The sequence below is a fragment of the Panulirus ornatus genome, chromosome 34, assembly GCF_036320965.1.
Source record: "Panulirus ornatus isolate Po-2019 chromosome 34, ASM3632096v1, whole genome shotgun sequence".
Taxonomy (NCBI): domain Eukaryota; kingdom Metazoa; phylum Arthropoda; class Malacostraca; order Decapoda; family Palinuridae; genus Panulirus; species Panulirus ornatus.
Genome location: NC_092257.1, coordinates 21,262,913 through 21,277,912, shown reverse-complemented (window position 1 = coordinate 21,277,912; position 15,000 = coordinate 21,262,913). Strand labels below are relative to the sequence as shown.

Genomic DNA, 15,000 nt, shown 5'->3' with positions numbered 1-15,000 from the left:
TGCTCGTCCGGAGATTTAAACGCTAACATAAGAGCTATCCAAATGGCGGTTTCCCGACCAGGTACAATTAAGCAGTATCGGAGAGGAGCAAAAATAATGATAGCTACGCAGCATCGCGGGTCAGAGCAGCAGCATATGGTAGCCTACTGGCCGTCTAGGGCCTTGCCTCACCCCCACAGCCTAGCCAGGATAGGTAGCCAAGCCCCAGCACCACCAGCGCCTTCATACTTAGGCCGGCCCGGGGCTTGGTCGGCCCTAGCCTGCCTGCCTGCCTACCTAGCCATCTCCCCCGCCCCGCTGCTGCTCCTGCTCCTACTGCTGCTGCCCACCGCTGGCTCCGCTCTACCACCAGCATCTACTCTGTCCCTGTCTACCGGCATTAACAACCCACTGTCCTATCTCCGCCAGCACCCACGGCGCTCCTGTGTTCGCCACATCAACACACACCCCCCCTCACCTCACCCTCACCTCATCCCTCACCATCTATCTACCTGTGTGTAACGCATTATCGCCCATTGTACCCGCACCAACACCCCACTCCGTACCTGGATTAGGTAGGTTACCTGCCCTGGCACTCGTGATGTAGCCTGAAGCCGCAAACACCTACAGTGTCGTACCTGGGACGTCATTCCGGTGGTACGTGCGCTCGTACCTGCTGTGTACCTCCGCCTGCGCTCTATGTACTTACATCAGCTGCACACACACACACACACACACACACACACACACACACACACGGTGCCACACCGTCTGGCCACAGGGTATCGACCACTTGTTGCGAGATTACCAAGTCGAACGCTGACACTGGCCCACTGGGATGACACCGTCAGTCCGGTCTGTCCCCGGCCGTATGTATGTATGGTCACTGTTGGTGGAGACCAGCTCGCGCTCCCACGATCTCGACGCTACGCTACGAATACACCGGTAAATGAATAAATACAAGAATAATGATGATAATTAATACGCCACGATAAACGTGAGCGAAGGGTATAGGGATAAAGAATACGCCGTGATAAAAACGTAAATGAAGGGTATAGGGATAAAGAATACGCCGTGATAAACGTAAATGGAAGTTAAAGGGATAAAGAATACGCCGTGATAAAAACGTAAATGGAAGGCTATAGGGATAAAGAATACGCCACGATAAACGTAAATGAAGGCTATAGGGATAAAGAATACGCCGTGATAAAAACGTAAATGAAGGCTATAGGGATAAAGAATACGCCACGATAAACGTAAATGAAGGCTATAGGGATAAAGAATACGCCGTGATAAAAACGTAAATGAAGGCTATAGGGATAAAGAATACGCCGTGATAAACGTAAATGGAAGGCTATAGGGATAAAGAATACGCCACGATAAACGTAAATGAAGGCTATAGGGATAAAGAATACGCCGTGATAAACGTAAATGAAAGGCTATAGGGATAAAGAATACGCCGTGATAAAAACGTAAATGGAAGGCTATAGGGATAAAGAATACGCAGTGATAAAAACGTAGATGGAAGGCTATAGGTTCTGAATGACTGGAATGAACATTGTGCTTGAAGGAAACAGGAGTGTGAAGTAAGGGAAGGAACTAGTTTGGTAACGAGATATCCGGCCGCTTTGATAAGCTGGACGCTCTCTCAATGCAGGAGCAGCAGTAATGTTGAAATGGAATTCCGATGATTACACGAGGGAGAATGGACGATGAGGAGGCGCTGCTGCTGCTGGTGGTGCCTTTCTGTAGACGTGTTGAATTTGTCTTTCTGGAAATAGATTATCTAGACTGCCTCATTTTTATTTTTTATTTTTTTTTTTTACCCCTACTTCTTTCCTTGTATTTTGGTAACGCAAAGGTTCCCCCGGTTTTTTAAGTGTACGCCTCATCCTAACTAGAAAGATGTAATTAAGGAATATTTTTTTCTATTTCAATTTTTTCTTCAGTATTTTTTTTTAAAAAAAGGTACATTGAAAATAGCCGTACTTTAAATCTTTGGGAAAAAAAACCCTCAGGTGTGTTTTATAGTCGTTGAACTATCTGTGATTAGGAAGTTGATTAATAGAAGTTGATTGATAGAAGTAGAGCAATAGAAGTTGATTAGTGGAAGTTGATTAACAAAAGTTGATTGATAGAAGTTGATTGATAGAAGTAGACTAATAGAAGTTGATTAATAAAAGATGATTAATAGAAGTTGATTGATAGAAGTAGACTAATAGAAGTTGATTAATAAAAGTTGATTGATAGAAGTTGATTGATAGAAGTAGACTAATAGAAGTTGATTAATAAAAGATGATTAATAGAAGTTGATTGATAGAAGTAGAGCAATAGAAGTTGATTAGTGGAAGTTGATTAACAAAAGTTGATTGATAGAAGTTGATTGATAGAAGTAGACTAATAGAAGTTGATTAATAAAAGATGATTAATAGAAGTTGATTGATAGAAGTAGTTTGATAGAAGTTGATCAATAGAAGATGATTAATAGAAGTTGATTAATAGATGATTAATAGAAGTTGATTAACAGTTGATTAATAGAAGTTGATTAATAGAAGGTGATTAATAGAAGTTGATTAATAGATGATTAATAGAAGTTGATTAATAGAAGATGATCAATAGAAATTGATTAATAGAAGATGGCCAATAGAAGTTGATTAATAGAAGTTGATTGATAGAAGTTTATCGTTCTGCGAATGATTAATTCAAACTGTGATTATTATTCCTTACACGTGGACATGATGATGAAACCCAGAATTGATAACTTAATAGATTTACCAGTGAGAAGTAGTCTATGTCTATCTATATAAATATCTATTGTGATGTTGTTATGGGAATCTGAGGATACGTTTTCTGCCGTAAAAGTTCAAACGCACGCTCTCACGCGCGCGCGAAAATGAAAAACAAGCAAACTCAAAAGTTCAAATTCGCGAGTTCAAGATCGGGAGAAACGATCGAGTCGAAGAATGCGGAACTTAAGGTCAACACCAGAGACGGAAAGTTATGGGAGCCCTGTGTGGTGTAATCTGAGCTTATGAGGTGGTGAGAGAGAGAGAGAGAGAGAGAGAGAGAGAGAGAGAGAGAGAGAGAGAGAGAGAGAGAGAGAGCCTGTCCCTTGTGGAGGCTCCCACCACCAGCAGGAGGAGGAGGAGGAGGAGGAGGAGCAGCAGCAGCGGTGGTGGTGGTGGTCGTCGTGGTCGGTGGAGGAGGAGCAGCAGCAGAAGCGGTGGTGGTGGTGGTCGTCGGTGGAGGATGAGCAGCAGCAGCGGTGGTGGTGGTGGTAGTCGTCGTCGGTGGAGGATGAGCAGCAGCAGCGGCGGTGGTGGTGGTCGTCGTTGTCGGTGGAGGAGGAGCAGCAGCAGCGGTGGTGGTGGTCGTCGTGGTCGGTGGAGGAGGAGCAGCAGCAGCGGCGGTGGTGTTGGTGGTGGTCGTCGGTGGAGGAGGAGCAGCAGCAGCGGTGGTGGTGGTCGTGGTCGTCGTCGGTGGAGGAGGAGCAGCTGCAGCAGCAGTGGTGGTGGTCGTGGTCGTCGTTGGAGGAGGAGAAGGAGGAGGAGGAGCCACTTCCCCTCAGCGTTCGTTTGGTTTGGTGGTGGGCCCGCCCCGCCGGCCGCTACCATGGTCGGGCCACATGACCAAGAAGTCTTGTTGTGGGAGGAGAACATCGTGGGCGGGGGTTGTGTATGGTGGTGTGGGCGGGTCTCTCTCTCTCTCTCTCTCTCTCTCTCTCTCTCTCTCTCTCTCTCTCTCTCTCTCTCTCTCTCTCTCTCTCTCTCTCTATGCAGTAGGCATGACATGGGGATGGTTTAAGCATGGCGACTCTTCGATTACCGTGAGTGTGTGTGTGGTATGTGTGTGTGTGTGTGTGTGTGTGTGTGTGTGTGTGGTAATGATAATGATGACAGACGATTGGCTCGGTGGTATACAGGTGGGAGGAGGTGGGTGGGTGGAAGATATGAGGGGGTGGGGTTCGGGTGTGGGTGGTGGAGGACATGATTTGTCACTGGCTCTCCAGAGCACTGTGGTGTGTCGTGTTGTAAGCTCACACCACACACGGACCACTTCGGGCTCCGCTGTGTCTTGGTTTCCCGTCACCAGGGCGGCCAAGAAACGGCCAATTCGTTCAAGCGTTGTGCGGCTTTTAAACATCCAAAGTACTAACTGCTTGTTTGATGGTCGATAGTTAAATGTGCTGAGGGAATATCTGAGGTGCAAGTCCATGAAGATAATAAGTATATATATATATATATATATATATATATATATATATATATATATATATATATATATATATATATATCTTTTTCCTTCTTTCATACTATTCGCCATTTCCCGCATTAGCGAGGTAGCGTTAAGAACAGAGAATGAGGACTGGGCCTTTGAGGGAATATCCTCACCTGACCCCCTTCTCTGTTCCTTCTTTTGGAAAGTTAAAAAAGAAAATAAAAAGAAATGAGAGGGGAGGATTTCCAGTCCCCCGCTCCCTTCCCTTTTAGTCGCCTTCTACGACACGCAGGGAATACGTGGGAAATATTCTTTCTCCCCTATCCCTAGGGATAATATATATATATATATATATATATATATATATATATATATATATATATATATATATATATATATATATTTAAATCCCCTGATGTGATTATTACACGAAAGTGCACTTGGGAACTTATTGTGTTTCATTTTCCTGTGGACTCATAAGAATATATATATATATATATATATATATATATATATATATATATATATATATATATATATATATATATATATATATATATATATATTCATGGGACATGTTTGATATTAGATATGATAACCGAGCCTGATAATTCTTACATATATCAGTACTGAGAAACATAACATGATAGCGAGGAGTATAATGCTTACATGGATGTGATATTTTGAACTACAGGGGAACGTATATATATATATATATATATATATATATATATATATATATATATATATATATATATATATATAAGAGTATTAGATCGTATGTGGCTAAAAGGAATTCGAATGTTATGTATGGATTTATGGATATAGATGGGTAGATAGGTGTCGATAGATGTTGTATAGATTCTAAGATATTTGACACCGAGGCGTCCTTCTCTCTCTCTCTCTCTCTCTCTCTCTCTCTCTCTCTCTCTCTCTCTCTCTCTCTCTCTCTCCTCAAACCGGACTCCACTCTCGGCGAGACAGTAGCCACCGAGGAAAAGCTCGCGTGGATTTCCCCAAAGAGCGTCCACACGAGGAGATCAACAGACGAGTACCATGTGTCTCTGTGTGACTGCGCCCGTTTGTCCCGCTCAGCGTGAGAGAGAGAGAGAGAGAGAGAGAGAGAGAGAGAGAGAGAGAGAGAGAGAGAGAGAGAGGAAAAGGGTGGCTGGGTATATGAGTTCATTCACAAGTATCGGTGTCATGCATAAACCTCTTAAAATACCGCGGCCTTGGCAGTGTTCAGCGCGGGAGGGTCGGGGGGTCGCCTCCCTCCGTTAGCTAAGACAACGCCGACGGTTTTGTACAAAGCACTTGTCTCTCGCCGCCCCACCTCCCTCCTGAACACGACGGGTAAGTCACCCACCACCCCTCCTGAGCACGACGGGTACGTCACGCCCCTGAGCACGACGGGACGTGGCTCCTCTGAGCACGAGGTCACGTCACGCCCCTGAGCACGACGGGACGTGGCTCCTCTGAGCACCAGGGTACGTCACGCCCCTGAGCACGACGGGACGTGGCTCTTCTGAGCACGACGGGTACGTCACGCCCGTGAGCACGACGGGACGTGGCTCCTCTGAGCACGACGGGTACGTCACGCCCGTGAGCACGACGGGACGTGGCTCCTCTGAGCACGACGGGTACGTCACGTGACGCCCCTGAGCACGACGGGACGTGGCTCCTCTGAGCACGACGGGTACGTCACGCCCTTGAGCACGACGGGACGTGGCTCCTCTGAGCACCAGGGTACGTCACGCCCCTGAGCACGACGGGACGTGGCTCTTCTGAGCACTACGGGTACGTCACGCCCCTGAGCACGACGGGACGTGGCTCCTCTGAGCACGAGGGTACGTCACGCCCTTGAGCACGACGGGACGTGGCTCTTCTGAGCACGACGGGACGTGGCTCCTCTAAGCACGAGGGTACGTCACGCCCTTGAGCACGACGGGACGTGGCTCCTCTAAGCACGAGGGTACGTCACGCCCTTGAGCACGACGGTACGACGCTTTCGTGTACAAAGACACGGTCCGCGCAGAGCAGAGGTATGATTCCTGGGTATAACAGTTTGGCCCTTGAACACGACGGTACGGCCCTTGAACACGACGGTACGGCCCTTGAACACGACGGTACGGCCCTTGAACACGACGGCACGGTCCTTAAACACGGCGGTACGGCCCTTGAACACGACGGTACAGCCCTTGAACACGACGGCACGTTCCTTGAACACGGCGGTACGGCCCTTGAACACGACGGTACGGCCCTTGAACACGACGATACGGCCCTTGAACGCGACGGTGCGGTCCTTGAACACGACGGTACGACCTTCGGGTATGATGGTCGAGCCTTTGACCAGGGTCAGGTTCAAAGACCAGGGTTGAACCCATCGTCCTCAAGCGTCCTACCCATCGTGCTCAAGGGTCCTACCCATCGTGCTCAAGGGTCCTACCCATCGTGCTCAAGCGTTCTACCCATCGTGCTCAAGGGTCCTACCCATCGTGCTCAAGGGTCCTACCCATCGTGCTCAAGCGTCCTACCCATCGTGCTCAAGGGTCCTACCCATCGTGCTCAAGGGTCCTACCCATCGTGCTCAAGCGTCCTACCCATCGTGCTCAAGGGTCCTACCCATCGTGCTCAAGGGTCCTACCCATCGTGCTCAAGGGTCCTACCCATCGTGCTCAAGAGTCCTACCCATCGTGCTCAAGGGTCCTACCCATCGTGCTCAAGGGTCCTACCCATCGTGCTCAAGGGTCCTACCCATCGTGCTCAAGCGTCCTACCCATCGTGCTCAAGAGTCCTACCCATCGTGCTCAAGGGTCCTACCCATCGTGCTCAAGGGTCCTACCCATTGTGCTGTACAACCTGAAACCTCGTCAGCGCACAGGGCTGGTCGGGGTTCCTGAAGCCACTGGCAGAGAGCGTCGTCTGCTGTGAAGACATCACCGTCTGGCTTTGATGTCCTGATGGCTGGCCAGGGGTCGTGGGGTGGGTATCGTGTGTGTGTGTGGCGTGGAGCAACCCGAGACCAGGCTGCTGGGAGCCTCCTGGTTGGGTTGTAACCTTAATTAAGTCCTCAGCTTGGCATTGCCACCGCAAGATATCGTATTATAGCAGTGATAACGGTCCTCTCGGCCCACATCTACGGCAGACTCGGGTTACAGCAGGAGGAGGAGGAGGAGGAGGAGGAGGTGGTGGTGGTATGGGGAGCGAGCAGCGGGAGTAGGAGACCGAGGGATATATATATATATATATATATATATATATATATATATATATAGAGAGAGAGAGAGAGAGAGAGAGAGAGAGAGTCCTTCTATAGAAAAAGGAAACAGTCAAAAAAGGAGAGAATTTTGGGGTTCGTTTGAATGTGGTGGAGGAAGGAGTGGGGTGAAAAGGGGGGGGATACAGGTTGTTTTTGTTGTGTGTTGTATTTTTGTTGTTGTTGATCTTGCTGCTGATACAGGTGTTGTTATCTGTTTATTGATGATAATGATAATTATTCTGATAATGACAATAATGATATTATTAATAATGATGATAATAATAATAATTCTAGTAATGCTGATAATAATGATAACTGATGATAATGATGATAATGAAATGATGATAACAAGAATAATAATGATAATAGTAATGATGATATAATGATAATAATAATAATAATAATAATAATAATAATAATAATAATAATAATGATGATAACAATAATGATAACGATGATAATATAATAATGATAATGCTAATAATATAATGATAATACTTATGAAAATAATTCTAGTAATGATGATGATAATTATAACAATAATGATAATGATGAAAATGAAATGATAATGATTATGATGATGATAATAGTAATAATAGTAATAATAATAATAATAATAATAATGATAATAATAATAATGATAGTAATAATGATAATAATAATGACTAATGACAATAATGATAATGATAATTATGATTATTATCATTATTCTCATCATTATTATCATTATTATTATTAATATAGTGGACAAAGGTATCTTCCATTTACCTCCACTTTTTAGCAGTCTTGCATAAATTACCACCACCAGAGCCTGGTAGGTTTCATAAGCCCTGGTTCAACCCGCTGACGGCGCGTCGCGTCCCGTCTCTGCCACATCGCTCCAATTCATAGCGTCCTTCACGCCCCCTTCTCGCCCTCATGAATGTTCGAGTGCCGATACCCCAGAGCCTGCTTCACTCTACCCTTTCGGTTCGCCTCCCTTTCCCCCGACACTACAAGTTCTGTTGGTCAATATAGCGGAGTCATTTCGGCGGACTCTGGTCGATCGTCTTAGTCACATTGCGCCGTCTACCATACTGCTCTCCTGGTCGCACTGCGCTGTCTACCATACTGCTCTCTTGGTCACACTGCGCTGTCTACCATACTGCTTTCTTGGTCACACTGCGCTGTCTACCATACTGCTCTCTTGGTCACACTGCGCTGTCTACATTTATACTCTCCTGGTCGCACTGCGCTGTCTACCATACTGCTCTCTTGGTCACACTGCGCTGTCTACCATACTGCTCACTTGGTCACACTGCGGTGTCTACCATACTGCTCTCTTGGTCACACTGCGCTGTCTACCATACTGCTCACTTGGTCACACTGCGGTGTCTACCATACTGCTCTCTTGGTCACACTGCGCTGTCTACCATACTGTTCTCTGGGTCACACTGCGCTGTCTACCATACTGCTCTCTGGGTCACACTGCGCTGTATACCATACTGCTCACTGGGTCACACTGCGCTGTCTACCATCCTGCTCACTGGGTCACACTGCGCTGTCTACCATCCTGCTCTCTGGGTCACACTGCGCTGTCTACCATACTGCTCTCTGGGTCACACTGCGCTGTCTACCATCCTGCTCTCTGGGTCACACTGCGCTGTCTACCATACTGCTCTCTGGGTCACACTGCGGTGTCTACCATACTGCTCTCTGGGTCACACTGCGCTGTCTACCATACTGTTCTCTGGGTCACACTGCGCTGTCTACCATACTGCTCTCTGGGTCACACTGCGCTGTATACCATACTGCTCACTGGGTCACACTGCGCTGTCTACCATACTGCTCTCTGGGTCACACTGCGGTGTCTACCATACTGCTCTCTGGGTCACACTGCGCTGTCTACCATCCTGCTCTCTGGGTCACACTGCGCTGTCTACCATACTGCTCACTTGGTCACACTGCGGTGTCTACCATACTGCTCTCTGGGTCACACTGCGCTGTCTACCATACTGCTCACTTACACTGTCGTTCCTTGCGTGATCAACCAGCTCCTCGTCGGGTGTTTATTTTCCAACACGTCCACTCCCTCTCATGTCCTCGCCTCCCGTATAGCATCTCGGCGACTACCACACCTTCAGCAGACACTCTCCGACTCCTGGATGCATCCCAGGAACTGAGTCTTCTTCCACCTCTCTCTCTCTCTCTCTCTCTCTTCCACCCAGCGACCCACTTTAGTGTCCCCAGGGTTCCATTAGCTATCACGTCCACTCCCCCGAGGCAACCCACTTCCTCCGGAACCTTTCCTGTTCAAACACTCTCCTGCCATCCTATCTCCATCCCAAGTCGTCCCAAGTCGTCACCGTTGGTGACCGGTGTAGACCCCGTTGCTCACCAACGTGAGACGAAGGGTATTCGAGTACATAATATTCGTATAGTTATTTCCTATTAGGGGCGATCATAGCCTAGCGGTAGCGCTCCCGCCTGCAGCACAGGGGTCCCGGGTTCGATCCTGGCTGTTGGACGTTTGTATCATATATATATATATATATATATATATATATATATATATATATATATATATATATATATATATATATATATGATGGTGGTAACAGGAGGCTTAGGTAGCAGTGAACAGAAGGAAATGCAATGAGGCTTCGGTGAACAGATGTGAATTTGCGAGAACCTGAAGACGAAATGTAGGACGTAAAGCATAGGAAATTAAAGTCACGGAATGAAAAAGGAACTGAACAATTTACGGGGAAAAGGGGGGTGGTTAGATGTATAAGAGAAATATATTTGAATATTAAGAGTTTAACTGCTTCGCGGATTATGATTTAAAGCCTGTGCTAATTCTTCCAATCTATACAAAATCTTTGACCTCACCTGCTTTCTTTCTCCACAATACAGGTTCTGTTTCCCCCTCTTCTACACATATTCCTTTGGTGTCTGCTCCATAGAACTGGTTCTTTTGCTTGTGTGTGTTCCCACCTTTAGCTAGGACTTCCTGGTACTCACCAAGGTACTACGTCATATGGTTATTTCTGTGGTCCTCGGTAGCACAAGGGGTCGCGGGCCGTTGTCATGTCTTTTTCTTTCCTTACACCTCTCAACTTTAGATTTCTTTCCCATCGCATAATGTCTCTACGAACGGCTGCCACCTGACCTCCCCTTTATAAGAAGTTGGATCGTACGTCCTATGTTAATAGATAATTCTTATCATTTCACTTATCTATAACTTATCTATAACTTATATTTTCACTTATCTATAACTTTATATTTTCTTTATGGTTCATTTAAAACCCACAGCCTCAGTGTGGAGAGGGGTCATCTATGTCTGGGTTGAGGAGGTAGGAAGGTGATGATGTTTTGAGACATCGGGGCGAAAGTTGGATCACTCATTCGCCATGTCGAGTATTTGATGATATTTGGGTAAGAGATCCTTGATGTCGAGTGTTGATGATATCTGGATAATAGATCCTTAATGTTGAGTACTGAGGATATTTGGATGATAAATCCTAAGTGTTAGGTATTGCTGATATTTGGATAATAGATCCTTAATGTTGAGTACTGAGGATATTTGGATGATAAATCCTAAGTGTTAAGTATTGCTGATATTTGGATAATAGATCCTTGATGTCGAGTACTGAGGATATTTGGATAAGTAGATCATCATTGTCGAGTACTGACGATATTTGTATATTCCTTAGCGTCGAACATTAGTGATATCTGGAGAACACAGAACCGTCGAACATTAGTGATATCTGGAGAACACAGAACCGTCGAACATTAGTGATATCTGGAGAACACAGAACCGTCGAATACTGGTAATATTCTCCAGATACACCCTTAAATGTCGATTTCTGGCGATGTTTAAAAGGACAAACCCCTTAAAATTAGGGTGGAGATGTCCCTTGAGATAGGGTCAGGTTTGGCACACACTACTCAAGTTGCTACGTGTACGTCTGTGTGTGTGTGTGTGTGTGTGTGTGTGTGTGTGTGTGTGTGTGTGTGTGTGTGGTTTGCTGTACATATTATCAAGATTCAGTCCGGATCTTTTCCCCTCCGAATATTTAGAGATGAGAGTATTGTCTGTGAATACCGGGAGAGAAGGAGTATTCATCGTTGATATTGTGTATGAGAGAGAGAGAGAGAGAGAGAGAGAGAGAGAGAGAGAGAGAGAGAGAGAGAGAGAGAGAGAGAGAGAACCCCCCCCCACACACACACAACACTGTTGTCCCTCGCAATTTCTCTTATCAACCATTTCTGCGCCGCTTTATGCGCAGCGCCTGTCCGGGCGTGAGGATATCACAATTGTTAGCCTCGTCCTTACGTATTGAGCCATTAGATTTTGAGCCAGTGTCCCGTGACGGTGTGGCCCCAGTGAGAGGAGAGGCTTGTGCATGCGCGCTCCTCCCGCTAGCTGTGTGTCAGGGGTTAAAACCCCCTCCTCCATATGTATTTGGAAGGACACATGATAACTATTGGGTATCGGAACCTCCTTGGGGTTGGGATGGAGATGGAGGAACAGGTGTACAGTACTACCGGTGTACTGAGAGTACATGATGTGTATCTCTTGTTGTGAATGACGTCTGGGGGATTTCGCGGGAGAGAGCGCCGCCCGCCCGCGCGCCGCGCACCGGTTCGATTCCCCAGCGACGGAACCCCGAGGTGTCCCACCCCCTGGTGGGATTGATGTACTGAAGGCCCCCGAGGTGGAGGACGTGTCAGGAAGGGCGAAGATCCGAACGATTAAATCTTGAATAATTTACCATAGCGGTGCGTGGGAGGATGGGAGGAGGAGGAGGTGGGTAGGTGGGGGAAGCCACGACACACCCACGTATTATTTAATGAGAGTAATATGGCTCCCAGGCTGTACTATCAAGTGTACCTCTCCCACACGTTAGAAGCACCTCTCTCTCCCATGTACAGGCTAAGGTGTACAGTGGCACGCACTGTACCACTCCCCATGTACATTGTCCCGCGTGGACGTTTGTAAGAGAGAACGTGTTAATGATATTGTAAACACGAATACTGGTGAGGCGAACTTGTAAAAACAAAAAGAAAGAAAGAAAAAAAAAGAGAGACTGTCTGTGTTGGTTTTGCTTTCCGTGATTTGATAACTGTAATTTACCGACGTGTTGCATGCACATTATTTTTCGTTAATCTTTTTTATGATATGGCGAGGTGGCGCCTTGAAACACACGAAGAATGGCCTATCCACTCAAACACACACACTCTCTCTCTCTCTCTCACACACACACACACACACACACACACACACACACACACACACGCACACACACAAACATTTGTGTATATATATATATATATATATATATATATATATATATATATATATATATATATTCATATATATATTTATATTTATAATTTGTTTTACTTTGTCGCTGTCTCCCGCGTCAGCGAGGTAGCGCAAGGAAACAGACGAAAGAATGGCCCAACCCACCCACATACACATGTATATACAAACTCGTCCACACACTCCAAATATACATACCTATACATCTCAACGTATATATACATATACGCACACAGACATATACATATATGCACATGTACATAATTCATACTGTCTGCCTTTATTCATTCCCATCGCCACCACGCCACACATGAAATAACAACCCCCTCCCCCCGCATGTGCGCAAGGTAGCGCTAGGAAAAGACAACAAAGGTCACATTCGTTCACACGCAGTCTCTTATCTGTCATGTATAATGCACCGAAACCACAGCTCCCTTTCCACATCCAGGCCCCACAGAACTTTCCATGGTTTACCGCAAACGCTTCACATGCCCTGGTTCAATCCATTGACAGCACGTCGACCTCAGTATACCACATCGTTCCAATTCACTCTGATCCTTGAACACCTTTCACCCTCCTGCATGTTCAGGCCCCGATCACTCAAAATCTTTTTCACTCCATCTTTCCACCTCCAATATGGTCTCCCACTTCTCGTTCCCTCCACCTCTGACTCGTATATCCTCTTTGTCAATCTTTCCTCACTCATTCTCTCCATGTGACCAAACCATTTTAAAATACCCTTTTCTGCTGTCTCAACCACACTTTTTTTATTACCAAAATATATTTTATTTACCAGACTCAGTCACCAACTTGTGTCGCTTCTTACTCGAATCAGACACTAGAGCTCTATTATCGGCGAACAACAAATGACTCACTTTCCAGGCCCTCTCATCCCCAGCAGATTGCATACTCGCCCACTTCCCAAAACTCGTGCATTTACCTCCTTAACCACCCCATCCATAAACAAATTAACCGTGGGGATATCACACACCCCTGCCGCAGACCGACATTCAATGGGAAGCAATCACTTTCCTCTCTTCCTATTCGTACACATGCCTTACATCCTTGTCGAAAACTTTTCACTGCTTCTGGCAACTTACTTCCCACACCATATACTCTTAAGACCTTCCACAAAGCATCTCCATTAACCCTATCAAATGCCTTTTCCAGATCCATAGATGCTACATACAAATTCATCTGTTTTTCTAAATATTTCTCACACATTCTTTAAAGCAAACACCTGATCCAGACATCCTCTACCTCTTCTGAAACCACACTGCTCTTCCCCAATCTGATGCTCTGTACATGCCTTGACCACTCAATCAATACCCTCCCATATAATTTCCCAGGAATACACAACAAACTTATGTTTCTGTAGTTTGAACACTCACCATTATCCCTTTTGCCTTTGTACAATGGCACTATGCATGCATTCCGCCAATCCTCAGGTACTTCACTGTGATCCATACATATACTGAATATCCTTACCAGCCAGTCAACAACACAGTCACCCCCTTTCTTAATAAATTCTACTGCAATACCATCCAAACCCACCGCCTTGCCGGATTTCATCTTCCGCAAAGCTTTCACTACTTCTTCTATCTTAACCAAGCCATTCTGCCTGACCCTCTCACTTTGCACATCACCCCGACCAAAACACCCTATATCTGCCACTCTATCATCAAACACGTTCAACAAACCTTCAAAATACTGACTCCATCTCCTTCTCATTTCATCAGTACCTGTTATTACTTTCCCTCTTTCCCCCTTCACCGATGTTCCCATTTGCTCTTATGTCTTACACACGTTATTTACCTCCTTCCAAAACATCTTTTTATCCTTCCTAAAGTTTGATTATACTCTCTCACCCCAACTCTCTTTTGCCTTTTTTTTTTCAACCCTTGCACCTTTTTTTGACCTCCTCCCGCTTTCTTTTATACATCTCCCAGTCATTTGCACTCCTTCCTTGCAAGGATCGTCCAAACGCCTCTCTTTCCTCTTTCACTAACAACTTTCCTGCTTCATCCCAACATTCACTACCCTTTCTAATCTGCTCACCTCCCACCTTTCTCATGCCACATGCATCTTTTGCACAAGTCATCACTGTTTCCCTAAATACATCCCATTCCTCACCCACCCCCCTCCTGTCATTTGCTTTTACCTTTTGCCATTGTACACTCATTCTCTTCTGGTACTTCCTCACACAAATCTCCTTTCCAAGCTCACTTACTCTCAC

At 45.9% G+C, this 15,000-nt stretch overlaps 1 protein-coding gene across 1 annotated transcript in view; it reads left to right on the top strand.

The window, feature by feature from the left end:
* Positions 1 to 15,000, top strand: part of ds (dachsous cadherin-related 1) — a 594,485-nt gene that overhangs the window by 598 nt on the left and 578,887 nt on the right.